The sequence below is a fragment of the Canis lupus genome, chromosome 17, assembly GCF_048164855.1.
Source record: "Canis lupus baileyi chromosome 17, mCanLup2.hap1, whole genome shotgun sequence".
Taxonomy (NCBI): Eukaryota; Metazoa; Chordata; class Mammalia; order Carnivora; family Canidae; genus Canis; species Canis lupus.
The window spans coordinates 51,400,633-51,420,008 of NC_132854.1; positions in this window are offsets into that span (position 1 = coordinate 51,400,633).

A 19,376-nucleotide genomic window follows, 5' to 3' on the forward strand; every position below is an offset into this window, starting at 1 on the left:
CTATGTAGAGTTATTAGATTTAACAAATAAAGATACAAGACACTCAGTCCAATCTGAATTTCAGATACATAACAAATCATTTTTTAATATAAGTATATCCCATGCAATATTTGGGACATACTTACACTAAAATAACTGTATGCTGTTTATTTGACATTCAAATTGAACTGGATTGGATGCCCTGTATTTTATCTGGAACCCTCCTATTGAAGGCTGCTTGCTCCACCTGGACAGAGCCTCCTGGGGCAGGATGTGAGCTGCAAAGTTCACTGGTCACTGTGGGAAGCAATTCATCCTTGGCCTCTTTGGCTGAATGTTCTAGCCATTAGATGCCCAGTCCAAAATAGGAAAAGCATAGGACATGTGTGAGAATGAACACTGGCATGCCAAATGTATTTTCTTGGGTCTGAATGCTATGAATATGGATATGAGGAGGAGAGCTTTCCTCTCCCTTCCATCACATTTTCCCTCTTCCTCCAGATCCCCACCAAAGCAAAGGGCAAAATCTCTTCTCATTTGCCAGTAGCCTCTGCCTGTGGCTATAATGAGCTTTTCTTGTCCCTTTTATCAAGGAGCATGTCGGTGCCCTTGTCAGGAAAAAAAAAAAAAACTCATTAACAATAATAGTCTGTAGTCATGACTACCTTTAGGGACTTCTATGACCAATCCTTTAGGAGACCCCTTTCCAGAGGGGTTACGTTCAGACAGGAATGAGGCAGCAATTCTCCTAAACACAAATGTGCCCCAGCCAGAAAAAAAAAACGCCCAACCCTCACATGGTGCTCTTAAGCTGCTTTGCTCCTGTGTACCTCCAGTTCTCAGAATAAAACTTTAATCTATTTGGTAGCCTCAAATGCACAAAAGAATTGGTGATGCCTCAATAATGAGATTATTAATAATAATAGTTTGATCAGTTCCTCTGCAAATATCTTTGTCCTAAGAAAAAAACAAGCCTCCAGGTTATTTGACAGCCTCAAAGACAGAAGAAATTTATCGGCACTGCAAAGCAAACAGTGTATTATTTATAAAAATTTGTTCTGACACTGGGTTCTCTCTAGAGGAAGAGGTCACCGAAATTCACTCGAGTAACACAGCATTCCTCATTGACAGCTTGAAGGAAAGTTACTGTTTATGCACTTCATTAGGGGAAATCCCTAAAGCTGTACTTCTTGAACAGTTGCAACACACAGGAAAGATGTCCATATAAATATAACCTTAATTTAATTCCCTTGTCATTAAAAACCAATGCCAAGCATAACTGTGGTACTTTCAGAAGACAGTGTCTTTAGTATTTATAAAAAGACAATAGAAGTCGTGTTTAGTCCACAGACTGATTACAGAGATTGTGCTAAGGTGACCATTTTCATGTCTGTTGATTCTGTCCCCCAAAACCGTCAAATGTCTATTAATAATGCCAGTAATCCTGTGTAAAAATAATAATCAACTGACACCACTCATGCACCATGGAAAGGTTAGCAATGTGTATCAGGCCCTCATTAACAATGTGTAGTAGGCCCAACTCTGGGCCAGATATCAGGCCCTACAAAGAGTTGTCAAGTGAGAGAAAAGTATAATTTTTACTAATGACAATGTCTAAGCCCCCTGGGGAGACAGACACACCAAAGAACATTCTAGAAAAAATAACAACAAATTAAACACAAAACCAATTACATTAATACTGAGGAATGGCTGGATAGACTATGGTGATCCAATCCAGGTAGTGATAGGGAAACGCTTGCCAGGTGGTGAGCTTCTTAAGAATGGAGATGAAGGCCTTGTTGGTTTTGAGCCTAAAAACCTAGCCCAGTGCTTGTCACTCGGTGTTAAATAAATATTTGCTAATTGGAAAAATGTATTTAATAAATATATAAATGAATGAATGAATGAATGAGTTGATTTAAAAAGAATTATGAGGGAGGGGGTGCCTGGGTGGCTCAGTCAGTTGAGTGTCCAACTCTATTTCAGCTCAGGTCATGATCTCAGGGTCATGAGATCCAGCCCCGCACCAGGCTCTGCACTGGGCGTGAAGCCTGCTTCAGATTCTCCCTCTCTCTCTTCCCCTGTCCTTCCCACCCCCTCCTCAACAAAGAGTTGTGAAGGGAATTCCTAAATTACTGTTGAAAAAAACAGGAATTGTTTCAATGACTGTTAGGGAAAGAGAATGGGTTCCCATCAAGAGAAATTGCATAAGTGAAAGAAATCAGGCCATCTCAGTTCTCTCCAGGGTCACGATTATGCCTATGCCTCTGCAATCTCATGTAGCCAACCCTAGCAATTTATTCTCAGATCAGAGTTCCTCAGATTATTCCTCAGCCTGACCCAAAAGCCCAAATCAACATTCCAATTCCATAAGCAATTATATATCAGGAGCTAACTAGCTTTGGCCATCCCATAAGGGTTAGAAGATTCGAACCCCAAATTATGGAATTTTCAACTAAAAACTTATATATTCAATCTTCAGGAAAATCATCAAAGTTGACAAAATGCAGAACCAAGCTAGTAAAAAATTTTTAAAGATTTTTTTTAAATTAAAAAAAAAAAAAACGTAACTAATGCAACCAGTGCAAGGTTCTGTGCAAATGCTGAAAAGCATCAACAACAAAAACACATCAGAAGGTAACATATAATGTATTAACTTTTCAGTAATAAGAGAAACTATATCCTTTTTACAGAGAAAGTTTGGACTAGAGAGCCATAGGCATGCTCAGAGTATTTCCTTCAGGGATGCTGATGTGCAAGTCAGGAAATACTCACCTCCACCAGAGCAGATGGCCTCAGCTTATCTCTGGATCCCACAGGATCTGCTCAGTGGACCTAGGACCATGGACAGCCCCCTAAATTCCTCTTTTTTTTATTTTAGATTTTTATTTATTTATTCATGAGAGGCAGAGACATAACGGGAGAAGCAGGCTTCTTGCGGGGAGCCCAGCGTGGGACTTGATATCCAGATCTGGGATCACGCCCTCAGCTGAAGGCAGATGCTCAACCACTGAGCCACCCAGGCATCTCCCCTAAATTCCTCTTGCCATCTCCTGGCCACTGCATTAAGGCATCCCCTCACTGCATCTCCATAGCAACACCTGAGTTTGCTATTGGATATTGTAAGTCATCCACCATCCCTCAAAGGCCAGGTGAGTTGGTTTTCCCAACCAGAGGTGAAGGTGCTTCTTCCTCTTGCTTATCTGCCCCACTGCAGAAACTTGCCTCACATCCAAATTATGGATGTGAGTTATGACACCAGGCTTCTCCACTAGGTTTATAATTAGTTGTACTTGTCTACCTTCATACATCTATTACTGTGAGAGGAGTCAAACTCTTTCCACATCCGAGAAAAGTTGTCACCTGGAAATTCTACATGTGACCACTGCAACCACTACAGCATTTTCAGATTTAGTCATATCTTCTAATTTTTGTTGGTGTGTTTGTTTCCATTACTTCCCTGGCCTGAATCCTTTCAAACCCTACAAATGCTAAGTCCAAGCTAGAAATTCTGCACTTAGGGACAAGTCAATGTAGTAAGAAGGACAAAGAGTTCAAAATATGCAGCAAAGCTATTGGATCTGCCAACTTCCTAGCTGAGTGACTTTGGACACTTAAGCATATCAGGACATGTCAAACCTGAGCTGTCCAACATGGTAGCCACTAGCCACATGTGTCTATCAAGCCATTGAAATGTGGCTAGAACTGAGTTGTGTTATAAGATATGTACTGGGTTTCAAAGACTTAGTATGAAAGAAAACAATGTAGAATATCTCATTAGTAATTTTTATATGGTAATATTTTTAGATATATTGTGTTAAACAAAATATTTTATTAAAATTAATTTTACCTGTCTCTACTTTTATTTAATGTGGCTTCTAGAAAAATTTTAATTACATGTGTGGTCTATATTATATTTCTATTGCACAGTACTGTGGTAGAGCATACAGCATTAATGGAGGTTACTGAGGTTACTGAAACATCAAAAGTTGTACCAAATGGCTCTTCCCACTGACAGGAGGTTAGCTAACCAGGTGAGTTACTGTCTTGGATTTCAAATTTAATATTTCTTCATGAGTGTTATATGTTTAAAAAAATCTCTAAAGAGCCTCAAAATGAAATTATAGGTAATTTTTTCTTTTTCTTAAAAAGTTTATGTCAGAAAAAGGAAAGATATTTCAGAGCTATTTGGAACAAAGCAAAGGAATCATGTTAATATCTCTACAACAGCAGTCACATGGGTTTTATTTGAGCTCAAGAGATTAAAGAACAAGATATTTCACATAAACTTCTATGTTTAGAGTTCCTCTGGGGGAGAAAGAAGGACACGGTAGTGGCAGGCCTACATTCCCTGTCTCACAGAGCAGGAACTAGGAAGCGGCTGCCCCTTTAAATCACATACCTACTCCCCAGCTGGCCATTGTCCATATCATTCACCTCGTCTCCTTTCTCTATGTGCGTGGCCTATCTAGCTTTTATAGGCCTTTTGGATATACAATTATTATTCTAAAGATTTCACATTTGAAAAACCAGCTTATCAGAGGCCAAGAAAATCTGCTTTATAAAAAAAAACACCAAATCAAGAATGTGGCAATTTGGATATTGCGTTTCCCCTGTTTGATCAGAAGAACAGCATAATGTTAAAATATATTACCACAGATTACATGCCATATTACTAAACTTAGATTTATGAGTTTTGGAAAACAATCAGAATACAATGAGACAAATTTTGAAACTGCTATTTAAATAGAACAAAATTTAATGAATCATAAAATGAAGCAATAGCCAAACATGTGCAGGAAATTTATGCAAATATGATCACAGAACTATCAAACAACTCAACCTCATCTATGATCATTTAAACATAATTGAAGTTGGCTGTTGGCTTGTCCATCCTGAGCCTCACTTAACACATCCTACCTAAACCAGCCATGACTTATCAGTGATCTGGCCCATGTGGGGCACAGGGAAAAATGAAAATATGGGCCTCCTGTTCAAAAACGATTACGAATTTTAAGTCATAGCAAACCATCAAAGCAAGTGTGAACCCCTTGTAACCATGGACCCTGAGGGATTGTACAGGATATGTGCCCATGAAGCTGTCTGTGACTATGAAAAGGGGCATTTAATCAATTCTAGAGGGGGGGTGAAGCCTTCCTACAGCAGAATAAGTCCCAAGACAATCAATACCTGAAACATTATTTTCTAATCTGTAAAAATGGACTTGGCAGCAGCGAGATAGAAAAGCTACTCTTGGAGCTGTCACCTGTGCCTATCAAGCAGCAATTGGCAACTAACTGCTACAACCTGAGAGGCCCCACAATATTGTGATGAGCAGGACAGAGCCTTCTCTAATTTCGTCTTACTTTTAAGAAGTTTGCACTTTGGGGTGCCTAGGTGACACCTGGCTTTGGCTCTAGATCATGATCTCAGGATCCTGGGATCAAGCTCTGTGTGGGCCTCTCTGCTCAGTGGAGAGTCTACCTTTCCCTCTCCTTTTGCCCCTTGCTTGTGTTCTCTCAATTTCTCTCTCAGATAAATGAATAAAATCGTTTTTTAATTTTTGCACTTCAATTGCTACATAATGACATTTTACAGTTTCAACATGCCTTATATGAAAGCTTGCTACTAAGGATGATGGTGACTTTGATGTCATTGAGAAAATTAATATTTAATGAAAAGTTTTCAAGATTATTTTTTAAATAACACTTATAGAAGATTAACCTGAAAATTTTTAAGGGTATTGCTTCATTACAACCCTCTAGTGACTAGATCAACTACTACCAAATCAAGTAGTCTCTGCATAATCTTGAACCAGAGTCCCCCACCATTTCCTGGGTCAAACACATTGATCATGCTCTACCTATTCTTAGCTGAGTTTTGCTTTGTATGAGTAGGTATCTACGTGTGCATGTGAATGGTTGGTGTTATTGAGTTCCCAATTCCTCCATTCAATGAATGGAAGAATGAATGATAATAATAATGCTTATTTAGTAGGACTATTCATTTATTGATGAATCTTCAATGATCAAGTCTTATGTGTCAGGCACAGTTCTAGGCATCAGGAGACATAGTAACAAAAATAAAATCTCTACCTTCATGGATCTAACAGTTTAATACCAGACAGATAATGAATAATATAAATAAGTAAAATATGTAGGATGTCTGATGGTGTTAAGTACTATGGAGAGAAATAATGTAGGAAAGAGAAATAGGAAAAGTTCAAGGCAGGGGTTGTATGTTAAATAGGTTGGCCAGGGAAGGCCTTTGCAGGAAGAAGACTTTTGTGTAAAGGTGTAGATGAGGTAAGGGAGAAAGACTTGAGGCTATCTGCGGGGAGCACATTCCCAGGAAAAGCAAATGCAGGACCCCAGGGCAGGCATGTCACCTTGAATTAAATGCCACAGCAAGGAGGCCATATGGCTGACAGGGAATGAAATGGAAGAGAGTTTGTGGGTCAAAGGGAATGCCACACTGCACTGTGCCTCAAGATCATTAACAGGACATTGGCTTTTACTCTGGATAAGTGGGAGCCATTTGAGTAGAAGGGCAATGTGGTCTGATGTATATTTTAACAGGATCATTCTGACTAGAGTGTTGAGAACAGATTGTGCTAAGAAAGTTGTGGATGCTTCTGAGAGAATCCAGATAGGAAACAATGTGGTTTGGACCAGAGTGACAGCAGTGGAGACGGTGAGACATGGTGTTAGAGACGAAAATATTTGCTGTGGGCTAAGGAAGAAAGAGAGAAGTTAAGGCTGCTCCTGAGGTCTCTGGTCTTAGCAAATAGAAGGATGAAGTTGACATTAACTAGAAGGAGCACATTTAATGCAGAAGTTCAGGGATGTTTGGGAATGCAAAGTTGGAGATGTTTTTTAGACCTCCAAGTTGTGATGTTGTGTAGGTTACTGGATATATGAGTCTAGAATTAAGAGGAGAGGCTTAGGTCCATAATAAATATTTAGAAATTGTTATCATAGCAATGATACTTAAAACCATGAGACTCAGTGAATCACCAATGAAGTGATTATAGATCACTACAGGAGATCTGAGATCAGGAAGTTTCCAAAGTTAATCATCAGGAAGTTGCAAAGGTAACAATAGCCAGGGATATAGAGAAGGAGCTGCTTGTAAGGTTAGAAGGAAGCCAGGCAAGTATGACATCTTAAAACCAAATGAAGAAAGAATTTCAAGGAAAGAGCGATCAACTATGTCAAATAACTCAATAGGGTCAAGTAAAATGAGAAGCCTGAGAATTGGCGACAGGATTTAGCAATGCATGGGTCAGGGTGACCCTCTGTGAGAGCAGTTTCAACAAAGAGGTAAGCTGGAAAACAAGTGAGGAGATTTACAGAGAGTGAGAGAAAGAATCAAAGACAGTAAGAACAGACAACTCAACCAAAGAGATTTGTTTATAAGGATGCCAAATAAATACAAGGACCAAATGAGATACTGTATGTGCAAGCATATCTTGAAAATTATAAAAGCATTTTGTAAATGCCGTCTAAGAATGTAGAAACCTAAACATGTTGTGTTCTAAGAATATGGCTTTCAAAATGTCAGCCAGACTCAAAACTTTCTGTGCCCAGTTTGAGCTTTAGCACCTCAAAAGACTGTGTTCTCATTATGCCTATTGCGGTTCCAAATAACGACTAAACTCTCAAAAAATCCAAGTTCAAAGACTCCTGACAGTGATAAGCAGGGTCTACTAAACTCACCTTTCCAACCTAGTTTTACAAGCAACTCGAAAAGTACAGGATGAGGAAGAAGTCAGATTATAGACACAAAGAAAAGCTACAGTTACACTTTAATGAAAGGTTCTTTGTTTTTCAAGGTTGTAGAGCCTTGGAAAGTTCCCAAAATAACCAATACATCTCACTTCATTACAGTATCAAGATATTACAAGACAAGAAATTTCCAGTAAGAAGATTGTCCTCACCCTCTGCTACTGAGAGTGAACACCTCTAATACTACTGAAGGGCGTTGCAATTGTTCAAAATGAGCATCTGTCCCGTTCCCAATTCAGGACATCAAGTTAATATTTAATTTCTGGAGATATGCAGAAGATGCACATGTGCCTGCAGGGCTGAGGCATGGTGTTCCACTTGAGTTTGCTCCATCCCTTGGGGCCCCAGACCCACAGACCACTTAGAGCCAGGCTGTCCAGATCAGAGCATCAAGCATGAGATGGGGGCAGTGAGGTCACACTTGGAGCAAAGCCAACACTTAGATCAACATGAGCTGAGGCTGAGGGGGGATCTATGCTCTTCTACAGGTCCATCTACCAACTCATTTGCCTGACAGATGCACCGGGCACTACACTATAGACCAGCACAGTCCCGTATGGATATGATACAATCCACAAAAGGAAGCCTCATATGTGATTTTCAATATTCTAGTAGCCACCTTCAAAAGAATAAAAAGGGGGCACATAGGTGGCTCAGTAGGTTAAGCATCTGACTCTTAATTTCAGTTCAGGGCATGATCTCAGGATCCTGGGATCCAGCCCCATGTTGGGCTCTGTGCTCAGCAGGGAGCCTTGCTTGAGGATTTCTCTTCCTCTCCCTCTGCCCCTCTCCCTGCTTACATGTGCTCTCTCTCAAATAAATAAATAAGTAAATCTCTTAAAAAAAGAATTAAAAATACAAGTGAAATTAATACTAATAATATATTTTATTGAACCCTGAATATCCTAAGTTTTATCAGTCCAACAAGTAATACATATAAACAATTATGAATGAGAATGTAAAATTATTTCACATTCTTTTTTTTTTTTTGGACCAAGTCTTTAAACCCAGTGTGTATTTTATACTTCTAACACATTTCAATTCAGAGTAGCCACATTTCAGGTACTCAGGAGCCACCTGTGACTAGTAGCTACCATATTGGCCAGCACAGCTCTAGACACTGGGGATTCCACTATGAACAAATCATATCTTGCCTTCAGGAAGATTTAATAAGTCTTCCAGAAAACTGTCAGGACTCAGACAAAAGAGTAGGCCATCAGAAGCATGCCAAAAGAAGGACATGGGCAGCATGTTAGCAACCTGCAAGGAAGTAGCATCTAATCAGATCTGAAGGGGCAGGGCCAGGAAGACTACTTCAGGGAGTGAAAGTCTTAGCTGAGCCCCTCAAAAGTAAGAATCAAAGGGAGAGAGAGGCAGGACAAGGGCACAGGAAATGTAAAGACAGAGGAGCTGCATCTGCAAAGTCCTGGCACTAGGAATGTGGCATGTCTGGGAGCTTTAAGTCATTTATTATTTCCAGAACTGAGAGTCTGAGGAGACTAAGAATGAAGTCCTCAAGGTAAAGAGGGAGCAGACCACAAAAGGCATTATGAGCCATAGTGAGGAGATTGGGCTTCCTCCTGAGGGTGACGGGAATCCTGAAAGAATTAAGTGGGTGTTTTAGGTTACCCCATTTTGTAGGTCCATCTACTTCAAGCCCCTTTTTCCTCGCAGAATGTATAGCCCCTACGGGCGAGGTAAGTTGCTTAGAGTTCTCAGCTGGCTGGTGACAGAGCTGAGACCAGAACCCTGGTCCTCCGAGATCCTTCTGCTCTCCCACCAGGCAGGACACAGGTGTGTCTGAGCAGAAGAGGAAATGCCAACAAACTGAGGGTTGCTGGAGTGGAGGCAGGTTGGGGAATAGGTAACTGAGTGATGAACATTAAGGAGGGCACATGATAGAGTGAGCCCTGGGTGTTATATGCAACTGATGAATCACTGAACTCTTCCTCTGAAACTAATAATATACTATATGTTGATTAATTGAATTTAAATAATATTTTAAAAGGAAAAAAGAAGAGGAAATGCCATTGTCACTGGCACACAGTAGATGTGGTAACAGAACAGATCACAGCAGGAGATGAGGCAAGAAAGTCAAGAACTAACCCAGGGGAGAAAAAGAGAGAAGTGTGATTGTCCAGGAGGGGAAGTGGACAGCCAGCTCTGGTTCTGCTCACCTGTCTGAGCAGGGTCAGGATAAAGAAAGAAGTCCCATCTGGTGAGAAGGGTAAGTGCAAATGTTAAAATAACATTTAAGATGGACACAGCGTAGGCACCTAGACTAGGATATTCTTACCCTCAATGTGCCAGGAGTGTGGAAAGCCACAGTATGACTATAGTGTATCTTCCAGTTTTATCCCTTTTAAGTGTTATTTTTATATTAAAATAAACATAGGAACATTCCAGACTCTGTCTCACTTGCTAAATTTCTGGGCAGGGTTGGGCCTCACCGCCCATCTCTGTAGGCAGCCTCTAGTTACAGACTGTGAAATGGAGAGAACTTATTAATCTATACCTTGGGCTCAGGGAGGTTAAGTGATTCCTCTAATGACTTCCAGAAAGTTGGTGGAAAAATTGAGTGTAGGACCCACTGTCTCCTGGTTCCTTGATCCTCCAGAGTAGAAATGTGCAAGGGAGGTAACAATACAAGAGGAAGCTGGTTCAAGGCCACCAGCATCATCACCTAGCTCTTCCACTATGTGGCTTAAAATCTTTGGGTATGATGTGTTTATAGCTCTAAGGCTACCATTGTAAACAAAAAAATTTCCAGAAAGGGTCCAAACTTAAAATATTTTCTATTAGCAAAGATTACACAAGATCGGGAATGGGATACAGAAAGAGTTGATGACCAGGGACCAGGGTGAGAGCCCAAGAGGTCACAAAGGGACACTAGCAGGGCTGTGGGGAGCCTTAAAGGCTGGCTCTGCCCTCTTCACTTTCCTGGAAACAACCTGCGGCCATACAGCAAACATTTACTGAGCACCTAATGTATATGAGACACTAAGCTACATACCCTGTGTGACATATAAAGAAGTATAAGGAATGTCTCTGCCCTCTACATACTTAAAATCTAGTTAGAGAGTATATTGGGTTTCTGTTGCTGTTGTTAAAAAAATAAGCAAAATTAATAATAATAATAATAATAATAATAAATTAAAAAACAAAAAAGACAAATAAATAGCCAAAAAATGGAAAATGGGTGGTTTAAAACAACACAGATTCATTGTCTTGCAGTTCTAGAGCACATCTCAGTGGGCTAACATCAAAGGCATTGTCAGGATTGTGTTCCTTTCTGGGGTCCTTGCAGGAGACTCCATGTCCCTATTGTTTCTGGCTTCTAGAGGTTGACTGCATTGCTTGGCTCATGGCCACTTCCTCCATCTTTCCCGCTTCACATCCTTCTGACATGGACACTTTTCCTTGCCTCCTTTTTCTACTTTGAAGGACCCTTGTGATTACATTGGGCCCACATGGATAACCAGGATCATTCTCCTCATCTCGAGCTAATATGCAACCTTAGTTCCATCTGCAACCTACTTCCCCTTTGCATGTAACATACTTATTCAGAGGTTGCAGGACATGTCCACATGGACATGTGGACATCAAGCCACAGTGGAAAGCATTCTTCTGTCAACCACTGAGAGGTTAACCACCCAGATGTAAAATTAGTTCTTACATAAGAGCCACATGGGCCATGAGTACAGCCAAGTTCAGGAAGGGAAAGACTACTCCCTGCAGGGGCATCTGGAAAGGGTCTCCAGGCCAATGGACAAATGAGGAACAGGAGACACCAGGACATGCCAGGAGATGAGGGGCTTGATCTCTGTGACCCCCCCTTGTAGCTGGCCAGTCCTAGAGCATTATGTCCTACAGAAGGGGTAGCAGCAAAATAGCAGGGGTGGGAAAGGGTTTGCTGTGACTGTGGAGACCTCTGCAGAGATGTGTTCCCTGGGGATGGGTTGCAGAGAGCGTGGATGCCTAGCCAATGAGTGAGGCTTCATCCCAAAGGCACTAAGCAGCAATCAAAGGCTAAAATATGTATCTGAGGGGCACCTGGGTGGTTCAGTCAGTTAAGTGTCTGCCTTCAGCTCAGGCCATGGGTCCTGGGATGGAGCCCCACATTGGGTACCCTGCTCAATGAGGAATCTGCTTCTCCCTCTGCCCTTCCTCCCCACCCTGGCTCTTGCACTCACTCATTCGCTCTCCTTGTCTCTCTCAAATCAAAAGCAATGTAAAAAAGAGGGGGGTGTAAGGACATGACCTTGGGTAACATCATTTTTAGGGGTCAGGAGGAAGAAAGCAGCCACTGAGGGAGACAAAAGCAAATGAACTCTAAGGGCCACCACACTGGAGCGGGGCTGCTATGTGGTTTATGGCATTGATACGAGCACTTTATCAGAGAGATAATATGGTAACCTGTTATCAGCTAGGGTGCTTATCAGCACCTAGTCTATCAAACACACACACACACACACACACACACAGAAAACCAGGAGAGTGCTAAGAGGTTAGAACAGGTGGGTTAGAAATGATAGAATGTCCCAGCCTGGAGCTCTGCCAGGAAACGAATATTCCAGAGAATGCCGCACCCCCCAAGCCCACCCCAATGCCATGTCTCCATAGGACAAGTCAGGAGTGCTGCAGTCACATAGAATGGCCTTCTGAGAGGACAGACTAGGGGCTAGAACCAGTTTGAAGACTGCTGAGGCAGGGCCCCTTCTCAGTTTCCCCACAGAGCCTTCAGGTCGCTGTTCCGTAATGTCTCCTTGGGCAAGAGAGCATATCCGCAGTCTCTGGCACAATGTCCCATGTGTAACAGACCAGCCATGTTTGCCCATTGCAAGGACAGATGGAAGGAGGGGACAGAGCCACTGATAATACTTCCCATCACAGGATTCCTCTGTAAAAATCTGCTATAGTCAAAGAAGATATACTGTAGTGTCCCATTATATAAAACTCAAAATAGAGGCAAAGCTACCATGTGGGGCTAGAGGTCAGGATAGAGGTAGCCCTTGGGACCAGGGAGTAGGGGCTGGGTTGTGGCACAAGGGAAGCTGCTGAGGGGGTGGGAATGCTGTTTCTTGGTCTGCGGTTGGTTACATGAGGAGGCAAAATTGGTGAAAATTCATCTGAAGTAGAGCCTCATGGCTTATGCATTTTTCTGTATATATATTATATGTAGATGAAACAGTTTGATTTTTGAAAACACTATGGTAGAAGAGGGACCTGTGGTTCTGAGTGGGAGGTCAGGAGCCCTGGGACAGGAAGACGGAAGTGATGCCAAAGAAAGATTGAGGAGCACGAGATGAAACCTTGGCCACCCTCCAAGGGCCACACTTAGCTTTTCTCCAAAGGAGGGAACCTGGCTGATGGAGGAAACTCGCAATGGACAAGCTCACCAGGCATGGTCGGGGCGACAGGCAGCCTTGGAGTTCATTGCTTGTCACATGAAGAAGGCACTACGGGCTCTGCAGTCAGCAGAATGCCAGTTTAGGAGAGGACCAAATTTATATGTCACCTTGGCTGGCTTAAGAGCACTTTCCCCCCAAAAAGAAGGAAATCTGCGTGTAGAATGCAACATAGAAGCTGCACCAACCTTTTCAGGCTCAAGACTGCAACATCAGCTCCTACTTGAATTTCCAACCTGCCCTACAGATTTTGGTTTAGACAGCCCCCCACAATCACATGAGCCCATTTTATATGGATATTGGTTTTTATAGTTCCTATTTATATTGGTTTACCCTGTGGGTTCTTTTTCTCTGCAGAACCGTGACTGAGGTGGTCTCTAGTAGTCTGTTTTTCAGAATCTCAAAGCATCTTTCTCAGGCCTCCCTGGAAAGCAGACAATGTGGGATGCAGCACTTCCATTTCACAGTTAGACCTAAAGTTAGAGGTTTTTCCATAAAGGAAAAGGAAGCCACAGCCAGTCCAAGCATCTAACTGCTCATTTTGTCCTCTCTCAACTCAGTGAATGTCACTGGGCACATTCCAGCTAGTGCTGAAAAAAAGGAAGTGGTGGGAGAAGGAAATATTAAGAGAAGCCAGCTAGGGTTACTTATTAGACTTATTCTGGGAGTCCCCAGAAATGCCAGACAAATAGCCAGATTCCTGGAGGGGTATCCAAACCCACCTCAACTCTGACCCAGTTAGATACAGCAAAGGAAACTGGGTGAAACAAACAGGAATGTTTGCAGGGCTTTAATCTTCTCCAAACTCTGAAATATTGTTGAGATGTTTTATCTTCTATTGCACACGGAGGAGATTAAAAAGCTATGATAAATGGTGTGCTCTCTGGGAGGGAATGCCATATATAGGGCAATACATAATTTCCTGCTTCTGGTACCGTTCGGGATAATTGTCCTGGTAACGTGAAAACAGGAGGGATATTAATTTAAGATTAAAGCACAATTATAAGCCCTGTCATACTGTTAATTTCTTTTAAATGTTCCCCTGAATAATTCCACCTTGCAAGATGGAATAAGCACACAATTAAAAACTGCATTAAATAAATGAATAACTAATTAATGAATAAAAAGAACTCTGAAAATAAAATGGGCCATGCAAATTCTAAACAATAATTTTAACAGCAGGCCAGATCTTAGTCCTTCAGATCTTTGAAGGAACTGCACTTGGGTGCAGATAGATAGCATCTCTCTCTAGATTTAGCTCTCAAATAGCTGTGTTCTTTGCTCACACGCTGCCAGCAATAGCTTGAAGTGAAGGCACTGCAGGCACTGAGGCTGCATCGCTGGCCAACTCTAACACTGTTCTATCTCTCCAAACCTTGGCACCATGGTCTTTCCCCCCCACCCCGTGGGCCTGAAATTCTATACTTCCCTTCCTCCCCCAGCCAGAAATGGGGATGATTCTGCTGTTGATTAGGAACTCCATTACAAAATGCAAATATTCCTGCAAAGCTGAAAGGTGGACCATTCATTAGCACATTGATATGAATCGATTCAATTAGATTGCTTTCTTCCCAACACCTGATTGAGGCCAACCTCTTGGGGGGGAGCGGAAGGAAGGAGAAAGGAATGGTCATTTTGCAGCAAAGGGTAATCATAGGCTGAGAAAGGTAGGAATGGTGCGGGAGCCCAGGGAAGGCGAGAGAGTAAGATTCCAAAAGGAGTCTCCATGACCCGTCTACACAGGAACTAAGACTTTAAGGATGAGCCACGCAGATGAGGAAGAAAGGAAGGTCACTATCAACCAAAATTGCCTTTCATGAGCCAGATGAAGGTCACTGTGATTATATATATTTTACCAACTTAGGAAACTGAGACTCTTTTTTTAAAATATATTTTTTAAGTATTTAATTTATTTATTTGAGATAGTGAGAGAGAGCATGAGCAGAGGGGAGAGGGAGAAACAAGCTCCCCACTGAGCAGGGAAGCCTTACTGAGCAGGGAAGTCCATCCCAGGACTCTGGGATCATGGACCTGAGCCGAAGGTAGACTCTCAACTGACTGAGCCACCCAGGTGCCCCTAAAAAATCTTATTTAAATTCCATTAATTAACATATAATGTATTACCAGTCTCAGAGGTAGAGTTCAGTGATTCATCAGTCTTATATGATACCCGGTGCTCATTACATCACATGCCCTCCTTAAGACTCTTCAAAAACGTATTAATAACAGAAACCACATGGTAACTGGTAAATGGGGGAGAAGAAATTAAAACCTCTATCCAACTGACTCCATGCTCTTTCAACCACATCACACTTCCCCACAGCAACCTATGAGTTAAATATGATTGCCCCCATTTTTTAGATGAGCACAACACGGCATTCAGAGGCTGGAGAAGTGGAATCATTTGGTAGTTCCAGGTTTGAAAACATCAACACTCTGGCTCCTTGTATTGAAGACTAGAATGGCAGGAGACGAGGCTGAAATGTTGCAAGTGAGATGATGGGAACCAGGAAAAACCGTTAATGCTACCAGCAAATCTGAGTCAAACTCAAATCCTCACCTCCAGGCTCTAACAGGATGTTCTGACCTTGAACTAACACAAGTCGCCAAACCTGGGAGAGAGTCCAAGTTAACACCCAAAAGTATTGCTTTCACTTCAAACCACCTTCCCCTAAAAGCCATTGATAAGAGCTGCAGTTAACAGCTCTGTTATCAGGGGCAAATTACCAACATAAAAGCCTGCAGTTATTAAAATTATCACTTAATTCTGGGAGGATTGTGAGATAACCCTTTTCACCAGGTGCCAGGAAATTCTCAGAACACTGGGCTCAGGAAAAAGCCTGTTACCCGTACCCAAGGAACTTTCTCATGAGGCCAACTACAGAATCAGAGTTCAGTGCCGCCTGCATGTCCAGCCTCTGTGGCTCTCGGCTTGCCTGGTAACATTGTCTGGGAAGCCCCCCCAGTCTAGAACACTGCTGGCAGCCCCTCCTGAGGGCTCACCTGGCACAGCCTCCACAGCCAGCCACCACCAGCCCCTCTAGGTCCCCAGAACCATCCTGCCATCTACTCCACTCCAGGAGGTTCCCCCAATTCCTGCTTTTACCTGGCTCCCCTGCTCACTGACATCTTCCTCCCCCAGGGACTCCACCATCCATGCTCCCCAGACCTGCTGGGGAAAGGAGTTCCCAGCAGGATCTTCTCTTTCCTCATCAACCCCCAGCCCCTGGCCCTTCTACCTGTGTCCTTCTCCCCAGTCTCCTCTCCCTTCTAGAAGTAATCTGAGAAACTCACCCACAGTCCCCACTACAGCTCACTTCCTGCATCTGTCACATATTGCAGAGGGTTGTGGCAACGCTTAGCTCTCGTCCATTTGTTACATCCCACTGTTTGGGACAAGGTGGGGGACCAGGTATCCAGTGATGAACAAAAAGGCAGCACCTTGGCCCTTATAGTCAAACACTTTGAAGGCAGGGTCAAGTTGTATTCATGGATGTAATCCCAGCCCCTATTAAGGTACCTGATACATAGTAGGTAGTCAAATTGCAATATTAAAGCTAAAGGGTATAATTACAGTTCACAGAGTTTTTTGATTACTGTCTTAAAATGCTTAAGTGTAAATGACCAAAAGAGAATCAATAGGTTTTCCATTATAGATAACATATTTACATCTTAATGCAAACCATTAATCCCTTAATTAATCATCACTGCTCCCCTCTCACCTCCTCACCCTCCTCCCCATACACCACCAATGGTTAGGATTTCAGTTCCTGGAAGGCCTAAGAGGGAGATATTTGAAGGAGAAGCCCCTGCAAACCACACTAAATTATCAGCCTTCTTCTTTAGTCACATAAAAAACAGGCCTTGGTTGTCCCATCTGGACTCCCCACACAACAGCTAATAGAGTGCCCTTCTTAACATTTTTCAGGAATCTAAAATTTGTGGCCCAAAGCCAAATTCACCCCCATAGATGTTTTGTAACATCCACAATTGACTCCACCTTATTTCATAAAATTTGAATTTTACAAAATGCTGTCTCAAATGTGCCACAGTCCCCACCACTCCCTATTGTCTTATATCTGGCCCCAATTAACAGGTACATGTGGGAATCCCTGGGTGGCTCAGCAGTTTAGCGCCTGCCTTTGCCCCAGGGCGCGATCCTGGAGTCCCGGGATTGAGTCCCACATCGGGCTCCCAGCATGGAGCCTGCCTCTCCTTCTGCCTGTGTCTCTGCCTCTCTCTCTCTCTCTATGTCTATCATGAATAAATTTTAAAAAATAAAGAATAAAATCTTAAAAAAAAAAAAAAGAAAGTTAAAAAAAAAAAACAGGTACATGTTACTTGCCTGGCCCCCACCCTCAACCCCAAGGGGGCAGTTGTATTTTTGATTCTCGAATGATATGCAACAGTTTAAAACTACTTTGATGCCCACAATAACCTTATGAGCTAAGGTATTATTAGTCCCATTTTGTGGTTGAAGACCCTGAGGCTCAGGGAGGAAGTAAACAATTCCATTTTAAATCTTTTTTTTTTTTTTTTTTTTGTATGTGTCAGCCTGGTTTGTGGGGTTTTGATAGGTTATGTCAGTGGCAATGACCAGTGACTACCACCAAGGCAGTGATGGCCTGTAGGATCTAGCTTCCTTCAGAGATTCTCAGCCTGCATAGGTTTCTATGCACCCCTAGAGGTTCAGAGATGGAAGCTATTAAAATCAATCACACAATTTTGGTGGATATGCATATGCTGGGGGAAGTATCCACAGCCTTCCTTAGTTCTCTCTCATGAATGTGTGAGGTGACTATCTGGTTGGCAACCATTTCCTGGATAATATCTCCCTCCTACCCACCTGACAAGCCCTAGGAGGATCCCTGGGAGTTTATAGTTAACCAAGTAAAAGTACTTGCCCGTAGTATCTGTTCTTGTCCATAGTCCCCTGGATTATCTCTGTAACTGGTAGGTGACAGGGTAGCAGGGTGGAGGGGCCTAGCCAAAAGAAGAGTGAGTGTCTTACCTGGAAGAAGACCCAAGTTTTTCTGAATTACCTGGCAGGAAGAGCAACATAAAATATTGCCCAGGAACAGCTGAAGGAGGACAGTGTCTCAGCAAAATTTATCAAAACAACAAATAAAGGCACTGAAAGTTTCCTGAAGATGTGGAAGGAGAGGAAAACCTAGAAGGTGAAAATGGCCACACAATACAAAATCAATAGACCTCAGCAAGACTGCCATACAAGACCCTTCCTCCTTGCTAGGGCTTCTCCCTAGACCTTGCCCTGTCTCTCACATTCATAATTTTCATGACCCAGCCACCTTTCCTCTATTCATTTTTATAAGGCTCTTGAGTGGTCTATTTGAAAATGAAAAGTAAATTGCATACTTCTGATCCTTTAAATCTATTGTTCATACGCAAACTTTTACCAGAGCCAATAAAACCTTGTATCATCCAACTCTTGATTACTTCTCCATCTTCATCTTCCACCTGCGCTCAGATTCACTTCCTTCCTTGTACTTACCAATATATGAATTTATCTTTCTCATTCATTTATTTAGTAAATACTTATTGAGCACCCATTATCTGGCTGTCAGGGCCTACTTCTAGGTGCTGGCAACACAGTAATGAACGAAATAGATTTAAGAAAACAAACAAGGGATCCCTGGGTGGCGCAGCGGTTTAGTGCCTGTCTTTGGCCCAGGGCGCGATCCTGGAGACCCGGGATCGAATCCCACATCGGGCTCCCGGTGCATGGAGCCTGCTTCTCCCTCTGCCTGTGTCTCTGCCTCTCTCTCTCTCTCTCTGTGTGACTATCATAAATAAATAAAAATTTTAAAAAAAAGAAAACAAACAACCTGCCCTTGTAGAGCTTACGTTCAGATATAGACAAATTAGGGAGTTTGTTTACTTATTTATTGGCGGTCTCTTCTGCTGGAATGCAAGCTCCTTGGGAATAAAGACTTTGACCATCCTGGTCAGCCGTATCTTCACTATTTAAAACTATGACCAATCATAGATGCTGAATAAATGTGTATTAAATGAAAAAAAAAAACGATAGAAATTTTCTTGATTCAAGATCTTGTCCTCTGTTCAGAACAGGTGTCTGATTATGCTTTCCTCCAAAAGTGTGGAAGGCCATTTGAGAAGATTCTTCTCATCCTGGGCCTCACCACACACTGGGATACTGGGGGGTAGAGCTGTTCTACTCTGG